This window comes from Zophobas morio, unplaced genomic scaffold, assembly GCF_036711695.1.
Source record: "Zophobas morio isolate AGI-343-1 ecotype UQ-CSIRO unplaced genomic scaffold, CSIRO_AGI_Zmor_V1 ptg000057l, whole genome shotgun sequence".
Taxonomy (NCBI): domain Eukaryota; kingdom Metazoa; phylum Arthropoda; class Insecta; order Coleoptera; family Tenebrionidae; genus Zophobas; species Zophobas morio.
Window position 1 is genome coordinate 1,366,369 of NW_026972162.1, and position 19,225 is coordinate 1,385,593.

The following is a 19,225-nucleotide window of genomic DNA, read 5'->3' on the forward strand; positions in this document are numbered from 1 at the left end:
GGATCGCTATTGATATATCGGGGCCGGCCAAGGGCCGGACTCGCCCCTCGCGGCGGCGGCGCTTTGTTGGCGCGGTTCGGCGGCGGATCGGAGCCGACCCTGGCGAATCAGGTAGGGCCTTTGTTCGTGGAGTACATTGTTAGAGCCGATTTAGCAATGTCAGGACTTATTGACGTCTATATTGTGGCGTCTTTACGGGAAATTTATTGGCATGGGTTTCATTATTTGGTGGATATATTTTGATCGGAGTTCATGATGTTGTAGTTTGCACCACATAAAGTGGCCGGGGGTTATTTATGGGACGGGGTGACAAATCGTGTGATGGCGAGGGGATGGGGCGATGGGTTTATCAAATTGTAATGATATCATTTATCAGTTTTTGTTGGTGGGTAGTGGAGTTTTTTTGGAGATAAAATCTCGTTGGTATGGATGGGAGAGGTTCTTTTTCTTGTTAAGCTGGTCTTCTGTGCATGGTAATGTAATAAAGTGTATGGGTTCTTGGAAGAAATTTCCATATTAATAATATGCACAGTATAATAACAGTTTACAGAAAATAAGTGAAACATTTTTAATAAAACTAAATTAGTATATGTAAGTACAGCCATAGATTAAATGATATACAGAGTGTTGAAGTGCAACCCAACAAATCTAGCTTTTTTGAAAAATCACAACCATTTTTTGAGATTTTTGATTCCTAATAACTTTGATTTTTTGATTTGAACTTTTCAATTCTTCAAGTTTTCAACTTTTGAATTTTTTCATTTGTAGATTTTGCAATTTTTCTTTCGACTTTCTATTTTCTTTATTTTTTCAATTATGCGGTTTTCTATAATTTTTGGATTTTTCAGCTTCAATTCTTTCGAGTTTTAGTTTCTTCAGTTTTTCGATTTGCAACTTTTCAATTTTGCATTTTTTTTTGTTTCTACAATTTTACAATATGCAACTCTTCGAGTTTTCACTTTAAAATTTTTCAGTTTTTCGATTTTCTATCTTTGGAATATTTCAATCTTTAATTTTTCAATTCTTCGATCAATTTTTCACGTCTTTAATTTTTCGTTTTTTAATGTTTTGATTTTATAATTTTTCTTTTTTCTTTTTTTTTTGTAATTTTCTGATTTACAATTTTTCGTTTTTTAATTTTCAATTTCTCGATATTTCGATATTTCAATGTTACAGTTTTTCGACTTTACATGTTTTAAGATCCTATAATTTTTTGATTGTACAGCTTTTGGGTTTTCCAATTTTTCGATTCATAAATTTTTTCGATTTTTAAGTTTCTCGATTTTTATGTTTCAATTTTTTGTTTCTTCAGTTCAATTAGCATTTTTTCGATTTTTCAGCATTTCGAATAAAAAAAATGCAAAAATATGTATTGCAAAATTGTAAAATTGAAAAATCAAAAATCTGAAATCGTAAAAGTATGAGATGAAAAATCTAAAAATTGGAAATGAAGATAAAGATCGAGAGATTAAAAATTGAGAAATTTGTAATTCGAAAAAGTGTGAAATCGAAAAACCGAAATATGTTTTGTAAAATCGAAATATTGAAAATTAAAGAGATGAGAAAATCTGGTAATTGGAAACCCAATAATTGCAAAATTGGAAAATTTAAAAATTGGAAAATCGAAGAACTGAAAAATCAAAGATTGAAAATTTGAAAAATTGAATAAACAAAACATTATAAAATCGGAAGAAACATTGAAAAGATAAAAGAAATGAAAAAACGAAAAATTATGACATAAAATCGAAAAAAATGAAAATTAAAAAATCGGGAAAATGAAAAATTGAGGAAACGAAAAATTGAAAAATGAAAAAAATTAAAGTTGAAAAAAGGAAAAATTATGAAACCGAAACATTAAAAAATTTAAAAATTGAAACATGAAAGAAAAAGAAAAAACGAAAAATTGTGATATAAAAAAAATAGAAACTTGATCGAAAAAGTGCAAAATCGAAAAATTTCAATTAAATCAACAAAATCGGAAAATTAGGTAACAGGAAAGCTAAAAATTTAAAAATTGGAAAATCGAGGAATTGAAAAATCAAAGATTGAAAGTTTGAAAAATTGAATAAACGAAACCTTATAAAATCGAAAGAACATTGAAAAAATAAACAAATGAAAAAACGAAAAATTGTGATATAAAATAGAAAAAATGAAAATTGGAAAATCGAGAAATAAAAAATAAAAATCAAGAATTTGAAAAATTGAGGAAACGAAAAGTTTAAAATTGGAAAAATTAAAAATTGAGAAACTAAAAAATCAATAAATGAAAAAATACAATAACGAAAATTTGCAAATTGGAAAATTTGGAAGTCCAGAAATTAAGAAATTCAAAAAATTTCGCAATTGAAACATGAAAGAAAATGAAATATCGAAAAATTGTGATACAGAAAAATCAAAAGTGTGAAACTTCATCGAAAAAGTGCAAAAAAAGATCTGAAAATTGCAACATTTAAAAATTTAAAGATCGGAAAATCCAGGAAGTGAAAAATCATAGACTGAAAATTTGAAAAATTGAATAAACGAAACCTTATAAAATCGAAAGAACATTGAAAAAATAAACAAATGAAAAAATGAAAAATTGTGATATAGAATCGAAAAAATGGAAATTAATAAATCGGGAAAATGAAAAATAAACTAAAAAATCGAGGAAACGAAAAATGGAAAAATTAAAAATTGAGAAAATTAAAAATTACAAGAATGAAAAATTGAAAATTGGAAAATTTGGAAGTCGAGAAATTGAAAAATTAAAAAGATTTAGACTGAAACGTGAAAGAAAATGAAAAATCGAAAAATTGTGATACAAAAAAAAATCAAAAAGTGTGAAACTTAATCGAAAAAGTGCAAATTCGAAAAATTTAAAATAAATTAAAGATCGGGAAATCCGATAACTCGAAATCTAAAAATTGGAAAATGGAGGAACTGAAAAACCGAGGATTGAAAATTTAAAAAATTGAATAAACGAAACATAAAATCGAAAGAAACATTACAAAAATAAAGGAAATAAAAAACCAAAAATTGTTATAGAAAAATAGATAAACTGAAAATTAAAAAATCGAGAAATAAAAAATAAAAATCAAACGAAAAATAAAATCGAAAGAAACATTGCAAAAATAAAAGAAGTAAAAAAACAAAAATTGTGATATAAAAATGAAAAAATTAAAATTACAAAACCGGAAAAATGAAATATAAAAATCAAGAATTTGATAAACTGATGAAATGAAAAATTATAATAACGAAAAATTGCAAATTGAAAAAGTTGGAAGTCGAGAAATTAAAAAATTGAAAAATCAAAGTTGAAAACAGAAAAAATTATGAAACCGAAAATTGAAAATTTTAAAAAATGAAACATGAAAGAAAATGAAAAAACGAAAAATTGTGATATAAAAAAATTAAAAAATTGTGATATAAAAAAATTAAAAACTTAATCAAAAAAGTGCAAAGTCGAAAAATTTAAAATAGATTAACAAAATCGGAAAATCGGATAACAGGAAATATAAAAATTTAAAAATTGGAAAATCGAGGAACTGAAAAATCAAAAATTGAAATTTTGAAAAATTGAATAAACGATACATAAAATCGAAACAAACATTGAAAAAACAAAGGAAATGATAAAACGAAAAATTGTGATATAAAATGGAAAAAATGAAAATTAAAAAACCGAGAAATAAAAAATAAAAATCAAGAATTTGAGAAATTGAGGCAACGAAAAGTTTAAAATTGGAAAAATTAAAAATTGAGAAACTAAAAAATTACAAGAATGAAAAATTGAAAATTGGACAATTTGGAAGTCGACAAATTGAAAAATTGAAAAAATTTAGAAACTGAAACATGAAAGAAAATGAAAATCGAAAAATTGTGATACAACAAAAATCAAAAAGTGTGAATTCGAAAAATTTAAAATAAATTAAAGATCGGAAAATCGGCTAAACCGAAATCTAAAAATTGCAAAATGGAGGAACTGAAAAACCGAGGATTGAAAATTTGAAAAATTGAATAAACAAAACATAAAATCGAAAGAAACATTGCAAAAATAAAGGAAATAAAAAACAAAAATTGTTATATAAAAATCGATAAAATGAAAATTAACAAATCGAGAAATAAAAAATAAAAATCAAACGAAAAATAAAATCGAAAGAAACATTGCAAAAATAAAAGAAATAAAAAAACAAAAATTGTGACATAAAAATGAAAAAATTAAAATTACAAAACCGGAAAAATGAAAAATAAAAATCAAGAATTTGATAAACTGAGGAAATGAAAAATTATAATAACGAAAAATTGCAAATTGAAAAAGTTGGAAGTCGAGAAATTAAAAAATTGAAAAATAAAAGTTGAAAACAGAAAAAATTATGAAACCGAAAATTGAAAATTTTAAAAAATGAAACATGAAAGAAAATGAAAAAACGAAAAACTGTGATATAAAAAAATTAAAAAATTGTGATATAAAAAAATTAAAAACTTAATCAAAAAAGTGCAAAGTCGAAAAATTTAAAATAGATTAACAAAATCGGAAAATCGGATAACAGGAAATATAAAAATTTAAAAATTGGAAAATCGAGGAACTGAAAAATCAAAAATTGAAATTTTGAAAAATTGAATAAACGATACATAAAATCCAAACAAACATTGAAAAAACAAAGGAAATGATAAAACGAAAAATTGTGATATAAAATGGAAAAAATGAAAATTAAAAAATCGAGAAATAAAAAATAAAAATCAGGAATTTGAGAAATTGAGGCAACGAAAAGTTTAAAATTGGAAAAATTAAAAATTGAGAAACTAAAAAATTACAAGAATGAAAAATTGAAAATTGGAAAATTTGGAAGTCGAGAAATTGAAAAATTGAAAAAATTTAGAAACTGAAACATGAAAGAAAATGAAAATCGAAAAATTGTGATACAACAAAAATCAAAAAGTGTGAAAAATTGCAAATTCGAAAAATTTAAAATAAATTAAAGATCGGAAAATCGGCTAAACCGAAATCTAAAAATTGCAAAATGGAGGAACTGAAAAACCGAGGATTGAAAATTTGAAAAATTGAATAAACAAAACATAAAATCGAAAGAAACATTGCAAAAATAAAGGAAATAAAAAACAAAAATTGTTATATAAAAATCGATAAAATGAAAATTAACAAATCGAGAAATAAAAAATAAAAATCAAACGAAAAATAAAATCGAAAGAAACATTGCAAAAATAAAAGAAATAAAAAAACAAAAATTGTGACATAAAAATGAAAAAATTAAAATTACAAAACCGGAAAAATGAAAAATAAAAATCAAGAATTTGATAAACTGAGGAAATGAAAAATTATAATAACGAAAAATTGCAAATTGAAAAAGTTGGAAGTCGAGAAATTAAAAAATTGAAAAATCAAAGTTGAAAACAGAAAAAATTATGAAACCGAAAATTGAAAATTTTGAAAAATGAAACATGAAAGAAAATGAAAAAACGAAAAATTGTGATATAAAAAAATTAAAAAATTGTGATATAAAAAAATTAAAAACTTAATCAAAAAGTGCAAAGTCGAAAAATTTAAAATAGATTAACAAAATCGGAAAATCGGATAACAGGAAATATAAAAATTTAAAAATTGGAAAATCGAGGAACTGAAAAATCAAAAATTGAAATTTTGAAAAATTGAATAAACGATACATAAAATCGAAACAAACATTGAAAAAACAAAGGAAATGATAAAACGAAAAATTGTGATATAAAATGGAAAAAATGAAAATTAAAAAATCGAGAAATAAAAAATAAAAATCAAGAATTTGAGAAATTGAGGCAACGAAAAGTTTAAAATTGGAAAAATTAAAAATTGAGAAACTAAAAAATTACAAGAATGAAAAATTGAAAATTGGAAAATTTGGAAGTCGAGAAATTGAAAAATTGAAAAAATTTAGAAACTGAAACATGAAAGAAAATGAAAATCGAAAAATTGTGATACAACAAAAATCAAAAAGTGTGAAACTTAATCGAAAAAGTGCAAATTCGAAAAATTTAAAATAAATTAAAGATCGGAAAATCGGCTAAACCGAAATCTAAAAATTGCAAAATGGAGGAACTGAAAAACCGAGGATTGAAAATTTGAAAAATCGAATAAACAAAACATAAAATCGAAAGAAACATTGCAAAAATAAAGGAAATAAAAAACCAAAAATTGTTATAGAAAAATAGATAAACTGAAAATTAAAAAATCGAGAAATAAAAAATAAAAATCAAACGAAAAATAAAATCGAAAGAAACATTGCAAAAATAAAAGAAATAAAAAAACAAAAATTGTGATATAAAAATGAAAAAATTAAAATTAAAAAACCGGAACAATGAAATATAAAAATCAAGAATTTGATAAACTGAGGAAATGAAAAATTATAATAACGAAAAATTGCGAATTGAAAAAGTTGGAAGTCGAGAAATTAAAAAATTGAAAAATCAAAGTTGAAAACAGGAAAAATTATGAAACCGAAAATTGAAAATTTTAAAAAATGAAACATGAAAGAAAATGAAAAAACGAAAAATTGTGATATAAAAAAATTAAAAAATTGTGATATAAAAATTAAAAACTTAATCAAAAAAGTGCAAAGTCGAAAAATTTAAAATAGATTAACAAAATCGGAAAATCGGATAACAGGAAATATAAAAATTTAAAAATTGGAAAGTCGAGGAACTGAAAAATCAAAAATTGAAATTTTGAAAAATTGAATAAACGATACATAAAATCGAAACAAACATTGAAAAAACAAAGGAAATGATAAAACGAAAAATTGTGATATAAAATGGAAAAAATGAAAATTAAAAAATCGAGAAATAAAAAATAAAAATCATGAATTTTAGAAATTGAGGCAACGAAAAGTTTAAAATTGGAAAAATTAAAAATTGAGAAACTAAAAAATTACAAGAATGAAAAATTGAAAATTGGAAAATTTGGAAGTCGAGAAATTGAAAAATTGAAAAAATTTAGAAACTGAAACATGAAAGAAAATGAAAATCGAAAAATTGTGATACAACAAAAATCAAAAAGTGTGAAACTTAATCGAAAAAGTGCAAATTCGAAAAATTTAAAATAAATTAAAGACCGGAAAATCGGCTAAACCGAAATCTAAAAATTGCAAAATGGAGGAACTGAAAAACCGAGGATTGAAAATTTGAAAAATTGAATAAACAAAACATAAAATCGAAAGAAACATTGCAAAAATAAAGGAAATAAAAAAACAAAAATTGTTATAGAAAAATAGATAAACTGAAAATTAACAAATCGAGAAATAAAAAATAAAAAACAAACGAAAAATAAAATCGAAAGAAACATTGCAAAAATAAAAGAAATAAAAAAACAAAAATTGTGATATAAAAATGAAAAAATTAAAATTAAAAAACCGGAAAAATGAAAAATAAAAATCAAGAATTTGATAAACTGAGGAAATGAAAAATTATAATAACGAAAAATTGCGAATTGAAAAAGTTGGAAGTCGAGAAATTAAAAAATTGAAAAATCAAAGTTGAAAACAGAAAAAATTATGAAACCGAAAATTGAAAATTTTAAAAAATGAAACATGAAAGAAAATGAAAAAACGAAAAATTGTGATATAAAAAAATTAAAAAATTGTGATATAAAAAAATTAAAAACTTAATCAAAAAAGTGCAAAGTCGAAAAATTTAAAATAGATTAACAAAATCGGAAAATCGGATAACAGGAAATATAAAAATTTAAAAATTGGAAAATCGAGGAACTGAAAAATCAAAAATTGAAATTTTGAAAAATTGAATAAACGATACATAAAATCGAAACAAACATTGAAAAAACAAAGGAAATGATAAAACGAAAAATTGTGATATAAAATAGAAAAAATGAAAGTTAAAAAATCGAGAAATAAAAAAAAATCAAGAATTTGAAAAATTGAGGAAAGGAAAAATTTAAAATTGGAAAAACTAAAAATTGAGAAACTAAAAAATTTAAAAATGAAAAAATACAATAACGAAATTTGCAAATTGGAAAATTTGGAAGTTCAGAAATTGGAAAATTCAAAAAATTTAGCAATTTAAACATGAAAGAAAATGAAAAATCGAAAAATTGTGATACAGAAAAATCAAAAGTGTGAAAGTTCATCGAAAAAGTGCAAATTCGAAAAATTTAAAATAAATTAAAGAAATAGGAAAATCGCGTAACTGGAAATCTGAAAATTGCAACATTTGAAAATTTTAAGATTGCAAAATCCAGGAGGTGAAAAATCATAGATTGAAAATTTGAAAAACTGAATGAACGAAACATTATAAAATCGAAAGAACATTGAAAAAATAAACAAATGAAAAAACGAAAAATTGTGACATAAAACGAAAAAATGAAAATTAATAAATCGGGAAAATGAAAAATAATAAACTAGAGTTTGAAAAATTGAGGGAATGAAAAATGGAAAAATTAAAAATTGAGAAAATCAAAAATTACAATAACGAAAAATTGAAAATTGGAAAATTTGGAGGTCGAGAAATTGAAAAAAGATTTAGAAACTGAACATGAAAGAAAATGAAAAATTGTGATACAAAAAAAAAAACAAAAATTGTGAAACTTAATTGAAAAAGTGTGCAAATTCGAAAAATTTAAAATAAATTAAAGAAATCGGAAAATCGGATAACTGGAAATCTAAAAATGGGAAAATCGAAGAACTGAAAAACCGAGGATTGAAAATTTGAAAAATTGATTGAATTAACGAAACATAAAATCTAAAGAAACATGGAAAAAATAAAGGAAATAAAAAAAACAAAAATTGTGATATAAAATCGAAAAAATGAAAAATTTAAAATCGAAAATTGAAAACTGAGAAATTGAGAAATCGAAAAGTGAAAAATTATAATAACGAAAAATTGCAAATTGAAAAATTGAAAAAATTAAAGTTGAAAAGGAAAAATTATGAAACCGAAACTTTGAAAAATGGAAAAATTGAAACATGAAAGAAAAAAATGAAAATTTGTAATATAAAAAAAATGGTGGGAAGTAGAAAAATCCAGATTTTTCCAAAAATTACATTTGATAACACAGTAGTGTCATAATAAAGTATAAAGTCACAATTTTGCATATTTTAGAGAGATAAATCCTCTGTGAAATATGCAAAAAGATACAATTTTAAGATGACAACATCAAGTTTTTGGGAGAGTGCAAACCAATAAATTTTGATTAGCGATTTATCATGATCCTAATCAAAAAATTTTAAAACGTTTGTAAGATTTCAGAGGATTCGGTTTTGATTTTTGTTTAAAAAATCTGGATATCTAGGATGAAAACTCAACACGGATTCATACATCACAAGTACATGCGTATCTTATTTTATAAAATTTAAAAAATGTGTTATTGTACATTTTGGAGATGACGACATTCCCTTAGATCATGAATCGTCGAGAAAACATGAAAGTGACAAGTCGCCCGATGGACTCGAATACTATACTTCTTTAGCTTATTTAAAAATATAACTGTAACTATCGAATGTATTTTTTTTCTCTCTTTCAAGTGGTCAATGACGTCATCGCAAAAAATTATAAATTAATCTTTATTGACAATTAGCGCCTTATTTAGATGTGGTTTGCTCAAGGCGAGAGACGCTAGTGCTAATCAAGTGGCGGATGTTTCCTACAAGTCTGCAAAAAGATATTTATATCTTCATGAGTTTAAGATTGTTAGGTTAACTATTCCATGAAAATTTGCAAGTGTAATCAGCCTTTTATGATAGTGATTTCAAGTATGTAAGTATTTCAATTTATGGTAGTGGTAAAAACTTAAATATGAATATAATTTAAATATCTAGCAGGTTTCACAAGAAATTGACTTTCTATCTTTAGTTGTTATAAATACTATTAAGCCATTAATTTCAAAAATTGTGATATAAAATATGTGTATATTTGATAATTTTCATATTTGGCTGAAATGTATACCGTATGTTCTCGATAATAATCTGTTCCTTGTACGATTCTCTGAGTGTGCTTTAAGAACAACGTTTTACAACCCAACAACGACATGAACGTGACTTTGATCCTACTTCTGCACTCACAAAAATGTCCCCTTTTTGACTTCCGATCTACAACACCACCAAATGCCAACTTGGAACAAGTTGTATCTATCAGACTTCCACAAATCACCTCCTCAACTCGTAAACTTTCCACCACTTCGAACATATTCTAATCTCCTCTATTTTAAACTTGCCTTAGCAACAGCTGCCAAGCATCCAGCCAACCTCATCCACATTCGTCCTCGCAGCCTCAACCCAAACTAATAACCCGGCCGACATTATCGCTTATCTTTACGAACATTTTTGACAGAATATGAGTGAGGTGCAGCCGTAAAACTTTATACTTCTCGCCAACAGCCTAGGTAATAACACCACAAGACGATTTTATTTTCGAAAGCTGGCGCCGATTCCGCGAAAATTTATCGCACATATTAAAAACCGCGGCGTCCCTAAAATCCCGGACGAAGTCGGCGCTTTCTCCTCTTTTCGTTTAATTATCGCGGAATTAATCCGGGCATCTACAGGTGCCTCCGGATAAAACACAAACGCTCGCATTCCGTCCGGGCTGGGCTTAATGAGACAGACTTCCAATTTGTCGGAAGCACCACAATAACGCAATAAAAACACCTTTTATTAACACGAAATTGCGGCTGCAGCTGCCACGTTTCGCGCTTTTCTATATAAGGCGAGGTTTAATTGACGGCGACGAGGTGTTTGCGCTTTCGGAATGCCCCGACGGTGAGTTATCCTCCGGACGACACCCACCGGAGCCTCCGGGCGCGGGCAGCTGATGGACGCGGATGGCAGGTGCAGGGAGCGGAGATAAAACTAGGAAAGGCGGGTCGAACATGGCGTTTGGTCCTTAAGGACGAGATAAAGGAATTTCTGGAGTGGTAAAGTCGACCCCTGTTTTTGCCAAAACTGCAAGCTTTCTTAGAGGCCGAAGTCTAGCTTATTGATATTCTAAGGCGATTTAGATGGAAATCTGCTTAATATGCAACAACTGATTACAAAAATGACTTTTTCTTTCCTCATCTGACTTCAAAATTGACCTACCGAGCTTCCTTAAATTTTTTTTTATGTTATGCTACCTATAGAAAAATGACAATCTAATTTTCGGTTTCTCGGCTCCGAATGGTTACGGTATCCGATTCAAAAAATAATCCATTAAGAATAAAAAACTTCGAAGAATCTCATGGTTAAAATATAAAACTTAAAAAATCGAAAACTCGAATAGAAGAATTGAAACATCAACAAATCGAAAAAGTCAAAAATTCAGAAATCTAAAATTTAAGAAATGAAAAGTCGAAAAACCGAAAAATCGGAGAATTAAGGAATGGAAAAATTGAAAAATCGAGAAATAGAATCATCAATACACCGAGAAATCGAAAAGTCGATAAGTCGGAAAATTAAAAAGCTGATCGAGATACCAAAATAAGCCTAAATCGAAAAATCGAAGCTAAAAATTAAAAATCGAGAAATTGAAGTAACAAAAAAATCGAATCATCGAAATCTCAATAAATCAAGACATCGAAAAAATGAAAACTCGAAAAATTTTAAAGATCAAAAAATCAAAGAACTGAGAAATCGAAAAATCGAAAAATTCAAATTTTAAAAATGGAAAAATTAAAATATCTAAAAATTTAAAAATGAAGAAACCGAAATATTGAGAAATTTAAAAATCGAAAAATTTAAGAATCGAAATATTGAAAAATCTCAAAACTGAAATATCGAAAAATTTTAAAATCCCAAAACTGAATCATCGAAAAACTGAAGAATCCATCCAGAAGTCGAAAAATTAAAGAATCGAAAAATTGAAATTTTAACAACCTAAAAAATCGAAAAATTGAAGAATTGAAAAACTGAGTTCGAGTAATGGAGAAATAGGAAAATCAAAGAATCCATTAATCAAGAAATTGAAAAAAGAAAAAATCGAGACATCGAAAATTTAAAAAATCGAAAAATTGAAAATCCCAAAACTGAAATATGGAAAAATTGAAAAATCCTAAAACTGAAACATGGAAAAAGAAAGATGGAGACATCGAGAAGTCGAGAAGTCGAAAATTTAAGGAATAGAAAAATTGAAATTAACCTGAAAAATCGAAAAATTGAAGAATTAAAAAACTGAAATCGAGAAATGGGAAAATCAAAAATCAATTAATCGAAAAATCAAGAAATTTCAAAAATCGTAACACTGAAATACCCAAAAATTAAGTAATCGAAAAAATGAAAATCGACAAATTGAAAAATTGAAAAATCAAAAAACTGAAAAATCTAAATTATAAAAATTCTAAAAATTAAAAAATAGAAATATCAAAGAACTGAGAAATGGAAAAATCGAGAAATAAAAATCTAAAATTTAAAAAACTGAAAAATTAAAATATCTAAAAATTGAAAAATCTAGAAATCGGAACATCAAGGAATCGAAAAATTGAAAAATCTCAAAACTGAAATATCGAAAGCTTGAAAAATCCTAACACTGAAACATCAAAAAAGAAAAGTCGAGACCTCAAGAAGTCGAAAAATCGAAAATTTAGGAACGGAAAAATTGAAATTTTAACCTGTAAAATCAGAAAGTCAAAAATCAGAGAAACTGAACAATCGGAAAATTGAAGAATGGAAAAATAGAAAAATCAAGAAATTGAAATATTTTAAAAACTGAAATGAAAAATCGAAAACTTAAAACAGAAAATTCCAAGAATTGAAGAATTGAAGAATTGAAAAATCGAGAAATAGAGATTTCAGATATCAAAATCGGCCTAAATCGAAAAATCGAAAAGTTAAGAATTTGAAAAATTGACAAACGAAAAAAAATCGAATAATTTAAAAACCGAAAACCGAAAAATCAAAAAACTGAGAAATCTGAAATATAAAAATTCTAATGATTAAAAAATAGAAATATCAAACTGAGAAATCGAAAAATCGAGAAATCGAAAATTTAAAATGTTAAAAATTGAAAAATTAAAATATCTGGAAATCGAAAAATTGAAAAATTTAAAAATCGAAGAAGCGAAACATGGAGAAAATTAAAAGTGGAAAAATTGAAAAATTTAAGAATCGAAGTATTGAAAAATTCCAAAACTGAAAAATCCATCGAGAAGTTGAGTAATTGAAGAACAATTTAAAAAATTGAAAAATTTAAATATTACCTGAAAAGTCGAAAAATTGAAGAATTGAAAAACTGAATTCGATAAATGGAGAAACGGGAAAATTAAGAAATCGACTCAACTTTAATCGAGAAACTGAAAAAATAAAAATTGGGTAATCGAAAATCTGAAAAATCTAAGTCACAAAAATATCGAAAAATTAAAAAATTCAAATACAAACATATCAAAGAACTGAGAAATCGAGAAATGAAAAATCTACAATTTTAAACATTGAAAAATTAAAATATACAAAAATTGAAAAATCTAGAAATCGAAACATCAAGAAATCGAAAAATTGAAAAATCTCAAAACTGAAATTTGGAAAAATTGAGAAATCCTAAAACTGAAACAACGAAAAAGAAAAATCGAGACAACAAGAGGTCGAAAAATCTAAAATTTGAAGAATCGAAAAACTGAAATCTCAAGATCCTGAACAATCGAGTAATTGAAGAATTGAAAAACTGCATTCGAGAAATGGAGAAATGGGAAAAAAAAGAATTAATCGAGAAATGGGAAAATAAAAAAATCGATTAATCGAGAAATTGAGATATTGTAGAAAGAAAAAATCCAGAAATCAAAAATTTGAAAAATCGAAAAATTGAAAAATCTCAAAACTGAAATATCGAAAGCTTGAAAAATCCTAACACTGAAACATCAAAAAAGAAAAATCGAGACCTCAAGAAGTCGAAAAATCGAAAATTTAGGAACGGAAAAATTAAACAATCGGAGAATTGAAGAATGGAAAAATTGAAAAATCAAGAAATTGAAATATTTCAAAACTGAAATGAAAAATTGGGAAACGAAAAATTGAAAAATTCAAAGATCTAAACTTAAAAAATCGGAAACTTAAAACAGAAAAATCCAAGAATTGAAGAATTGAAAAATCGAGAAATAGAGATTTCAGATATCAAAATCGGCCTAAATCGAAAAATCGAAAAGTTAAGAATTTGAAAAATTGACAAACGAAAAAAAATCGACGAATCGAAAAACCAAAAAATTAAAAATCGAGAAATTGAACAAACAAAAAAATCGAATAATTTAAAAACCGAAAACCGAAAAATCAAAAAACTGAGAAATCTGAAATATAAAAATTCTAATGATTAAAAAATAGAAATATCGAACTGAGAAATCGAAAATTTAAAATGTTAAAAATTGAAAAATTAAAATATCTAGAATTCGAAAAATTGAAAAATTTAAAAATCGAAGAAGCGAAACATGGAGAAAATGAAAAGTGGAAAAATTGAAAAATTTAACAATCGAAATATTGAAAAATTCCAAAACTGAAAAATCCATCGAGAAGTCGAGAAATTGAAGAACAATTTAAAAAATTGAAAAATTGAAAAATTAACCTGAAAAGTCGAAAAATTGAAGAATTGAAAAACTGAATTCGATAAATGGAGAAATGGGAAAATTAAAAAATCGACTCGACTAATCGAGAAACTGAAAAAATAAAAATTGGGTAATCGAAAATCTGAAAAATCTATATCACACAAATATCGAAAAATTTAAAAAATCCAATTACATACATATCAAAGAACTGAGAAATCGAAAAATCGAGAAATGAAAAATCTAAAATTTTAAACATTGAAAAATTAAAATATACAAAAATTGAAAAACCTAGAAATCGAAACATCAAGAAATCGAAAAATTGAAAAATCCCAAAACTGAAATTTGGAAAAGTTGAGAAATCATAAAACTGAAACAACGAAAAAGAAAAATCGAGACATCAAGAGGTCGAAAAATCGAAAATCTGAAGAATCGAAAAATTGAAATCTCAAGAACCTGAACAATCGAAAAATTGAAGAATTGAAAAACTGCATTCGAGAAATGAAGAAATGGGAAAATAAAAAAATCGATTAATGGAGAAATTGAGAAATTGTAGAAAGAAAAAATCGAGAAATCAAAAATTTGAAAAATCGAAAAATTCAAAAATCTCAACACCGAAATATCGAAAAACTGAAAATCGAGAAATTAAAAAATTGAAAAATCATTTACAGACTGAAAAATCTAAATTATAAGAATTCTAAAAATTAAAAAATAGAAATATCAAAGAAATGAAAAATTCAAAAATCTAAAATTTAAAAACGAAAACTTGAAAAAGTGAAAAGTCGAAAAACAGAAAAATCGGAGAACTGAAGAATTAAAAAATCGAGAAATAGAAATTTCAGATATTAAAATCGGCCTAAATCGAAAAATCGCAAAGCTAAGAATTTGAAAAATTGAAAAATTTAAAATAAAAAAATGGAGAAAAGAAAAAAATTGAAACATCGAAATCTCGATAAATCCAGACATCAAAAAACTAAAAAATCTGAATTATAAAAATTCTGAAGATTAAAAAATAGAAAAATTAAACTGAGAAATCTAAAAATCCATAAGTCGAAAACTTAAAATGTTAAAAATTGAAAAATTAAAATATATAGAAATCGAAAAATTTTAAAATCGAAAAATCGAAAAAGCGAAACAGGGATTAGAAAAATCGAAAAATCAAAAATCTCAAATTTTAAAAGTTGAAAAATTAAAATATCTAAAAATTGAAAAATCTAGAAATCGAAACATCAAGGAATTTAACAACCTGAAAAATCGAAAAGTCAAAAATCCGAAAAACTGAACAATCGGAGTGCTGAAAAATGGAAAAATAGAAAATCAAGAAATAGAAATCTTTCAAAACTGGAATAACGAAACAGTGATAAATTGAAAATTTGAAAAATCGAAGCATTGAGAAATTGGAAAATTAAAAAATCAAGAAATAGAGTCATCAGTACAAAGTCGAGAATTCGAAAAATCGAAAAATTGAGATATCAAAATGGGTCGAAATCGAAAAAATGGAAAGCTAAAAATTGAGAAATTGAACAATAAAAAAATCGAAACATTGATATCTCGATAAATAATCGAAAAATTTAAAAACCGCAAAATTGAAAAATCGGAAAATCTAGAATTTTAAAAATCGAAACATCAAAAAACTGAAAAATTTAAATTATAAAAAGTAGAAAAATCGAAAAATTTAAAAATCGAAATATTGAAAAATCCCAACACTGAAATATCGAAAAATTGAAAAATAAAAAAATCGGAAAATCCTTGTAGGCTGACGTCATCAACACTTGGGGGAGCCGGAACGGACAAATTTTGATCAACGATTCTTGCTTCCGATAAACTTAAACCGTTTACACGACTTCAAACCTCTCGATTTTGCTATTTTAAAATAAGTTAAATTGTAAAATATTATACAATTTGGTTTCCTGAAGTTTATACATATTATAATTCTTTCTGGATTCGGTATAATCTCCCAGATCATTTTACAAAATTTAAATAACAGTACAGGAGACCTATTTTTTCGTGCTCTAGGGGTCATGAAAAGTCGAAAAAACATGAAAATAGTGAGTCGTCTGATGGACTCGATTGCAATACTTCCTTAGCTTACCCTAGGGAAGTAAAAATCATGGTGAGCCAATTTTCTTAATTTCACTGTGGAAAAACTGCTTGGGTATAACTGGTTTTTCTGTGTTTAGAACACAAATTTGCATTTATTAATATTTAAACAAGTTTATTGATGCTACACCATTCCTCCACTCCACTAAGGTGCAGTTAAAGATAAATACAGCAGTTTAAATTAAATCACTGTAAACTATTATAAAATAGTTTTTTCAATGGTTAAAGTTCCACTCCCAACATCCTGAATTAGATCATTAATAGAAATCGAGAACTCACGACGATTTAAGTTAGACCCTTGAGGAACCCCAGAAAAAAGAAAAAATGAATGCAGCTTTCTTAGGTTCAATGAGGTTTTCACTTCCAACAAACTGCACTTGACAACAAGAATTCCATTTCCAAGGTAATATCTTGTTATTTATTACCACATTTCGTTAGGATTGAATGAATTTTAAGGCGAATTTCTCCGGTGAAACTAATCATGGCTGTTAGGCGTACAATGTAAACCTTCACCATTACGCACGTTATTACACCTTCATCGGTCGTCGTTGCCAGAGAAGCCTACATTACGTTGTTTTTGCGAAGCGGTGTGGTAATGCAAAATAAATTACGGCCTTATGATAAATGAATAGTTTTTACAGGTGGATTTAGCTCAAGCAACAAAACAACCCGTATGGTAGAAAGCGTGCCCACAGCGCCTGTCTGCCTTCAGATGTTGCAAAATAAAGAAAATATCAAAATTACGCGTTTATTGCCACACGGCGCGTTATAAATTAAATCCAACTAACAACCCATGTAATGTCGACAACTTAGCTCCTCTCCACCATCATAAATAACGACAATATTGTTGACGCTGTCACACACACCTGTTATTAATTTCGTCTGAAATTGAAAACCGACGAACAAAACCCAGCTGGAGCTCCGGCTCGCATTTTTCGAAAAACCGACCTCCAACCCGTCAGAATTTTTCCGGGGGAAAAACCCGAATTCATTACCGCTCTCACGTTTCTAATTCTTCCAGTGTCCATTAAACCCCACCTGACAAACTTTATTGGCTCCGTAAACACCGTAGGGTCGTAAAGTCGTCCTGCTCAACACCGCAGCCGTTGCCGCTTTTTCCGAGGCTAGTTTCGCTCAATCGAAACTCGATACATAATTAAAAATATTTCTTACAACGTGTAATCCTATAAGGATTACTGTTGGAGTCGTTTTCGGGTATCGCTTACACGGGCTCGGGGCGCTTTTTTATGCGTGTTGGGCGTTATAATGCGGAACGTGTGTCGTTCAATGGACGACTGACACGAAAAGGTTACCTGCTCGAGGGCGATTTGGGGATTGGGTGTCACGATGGGTCGACCATGGACGGATTCTTGGATAAGGAGCGAGATTAGGTTCGAAGGAGCGGGTCGGGTTGACAAAAGCACGACAGGGAAAAGTTCCCCAGGACTTCTGCTATCTGAGCGCAATGTACAGTCGCACGCAAATGTTTTGAGCCTGTGGGCGGATCGTTTTTGCCTGCCCTCACTGAAGAAGGCGGTCCAAATTCTTCAAGGGCAGAATTTGTAGGTAGGCTCAAACTACAACGAAATTTACATTTGGTAAGAAATATTTATGGCTCACACCAGTTCTCTCGAATTTGTCGGAGATTTGGCAGGTTGTTGTTCCCATAAAATAATGGTCACTTTCGTTCGTGAGTAACGATGGTCCGGACATGAATTATTTTGCTTTATAACATCTTTCGACCAATTGTTCCGTATAAAAAATTTCATCACTTTTTCAAATAAAATACTCTTAAAAAAAACGATATTGTCGTTGAGTGACATGTAACTGGCATAAAAATAAAAACGTGCCATTTTTGTTAACTGATATTTTTTTCATAAATGTCGCAAATTTATTAAATTTGTTTAATCATCCCCACCAATAATGTGATGACGTCACTTCAAATTTATGCATAGGAAATGGGTTTTAAATTGTATACAGTAACATAGTCCTACACACGTAGTTTATGACTCCGTGTTGAGTTTTTATTATATTTTGGAAAAAAAATCAAAATTATGAAACAATATTTTGCAATTTAATTTTGAATTCGCAAAATCGAATAATTTGAAATCTTGCAGATGTTTTAAAGTCATGATAAACATGATTTAATTAAAATATATTTGCTTATCCCCTCTAAAATATTTATGACGTCACCTCAAAATTTTGCAGAATAAATCCTATCGTAAATGTATAAAATATGATGAGTTTTTATACTCGTGATTTATCACTGCATTAATATTTTTTAGATTTGGTTATACAGGGTGTCTCAAAAAAGTTAATGACTGAGTCAATTTATTTTATTGAAGAAATCAAGAATAGCAAAACTGAATACTTTGAAATATTGTAGATGTTTTGAAGTTTTTGTAAGCATGGTAACTTTTTCGAAAATTTGATTAATCAAATATGCGCAAAATCAAAAATCGGGAAACTGAAATTCACTAATGCAAAAAACAGAAAATCGAAAAATACAAATCGTAAAAATCGAAAATCTAAAAATGGCTAATCAAAAAATCGAAAATTCAATGAATCAAATACCTAGGTCGATCGAAAAGTGGAAATTCACAAACCTCAAAAATCGAAAAATCGAAAATTGAAAAACGGGAAAACCAAAAAATCGAAAAG

General features: G+C 26.9%; 1 long non-coding RNA gene across 2 annotated transcripts in view; it reads left to right on the forward strand.

The window, feature by feature from the left end:
• Positions 1 to 19,225, forward strand: part of LOC135143019 (uncharacterized) — a 126,696-nt gene that overhangs the window by 57,446 nt on the left and 50,025 nt on the right. Inside the window, exon 1 of one of the 2 annotated variants that reach the window (XR_010282662.1) lies at positions 9,579 to 9,729. The exons of the other annotated variant lie outside the window; for it this stretch is intronic. This is a non-coding gene — a long non-coding RNA (uncharacterized LOC135143019). Of the gene's footprint in view, positions 1 to 9,578; positions 9,730 to 19,225 lie in introns of those variants that run through there. 2 annotated transcript variants of the gene reach the window in all.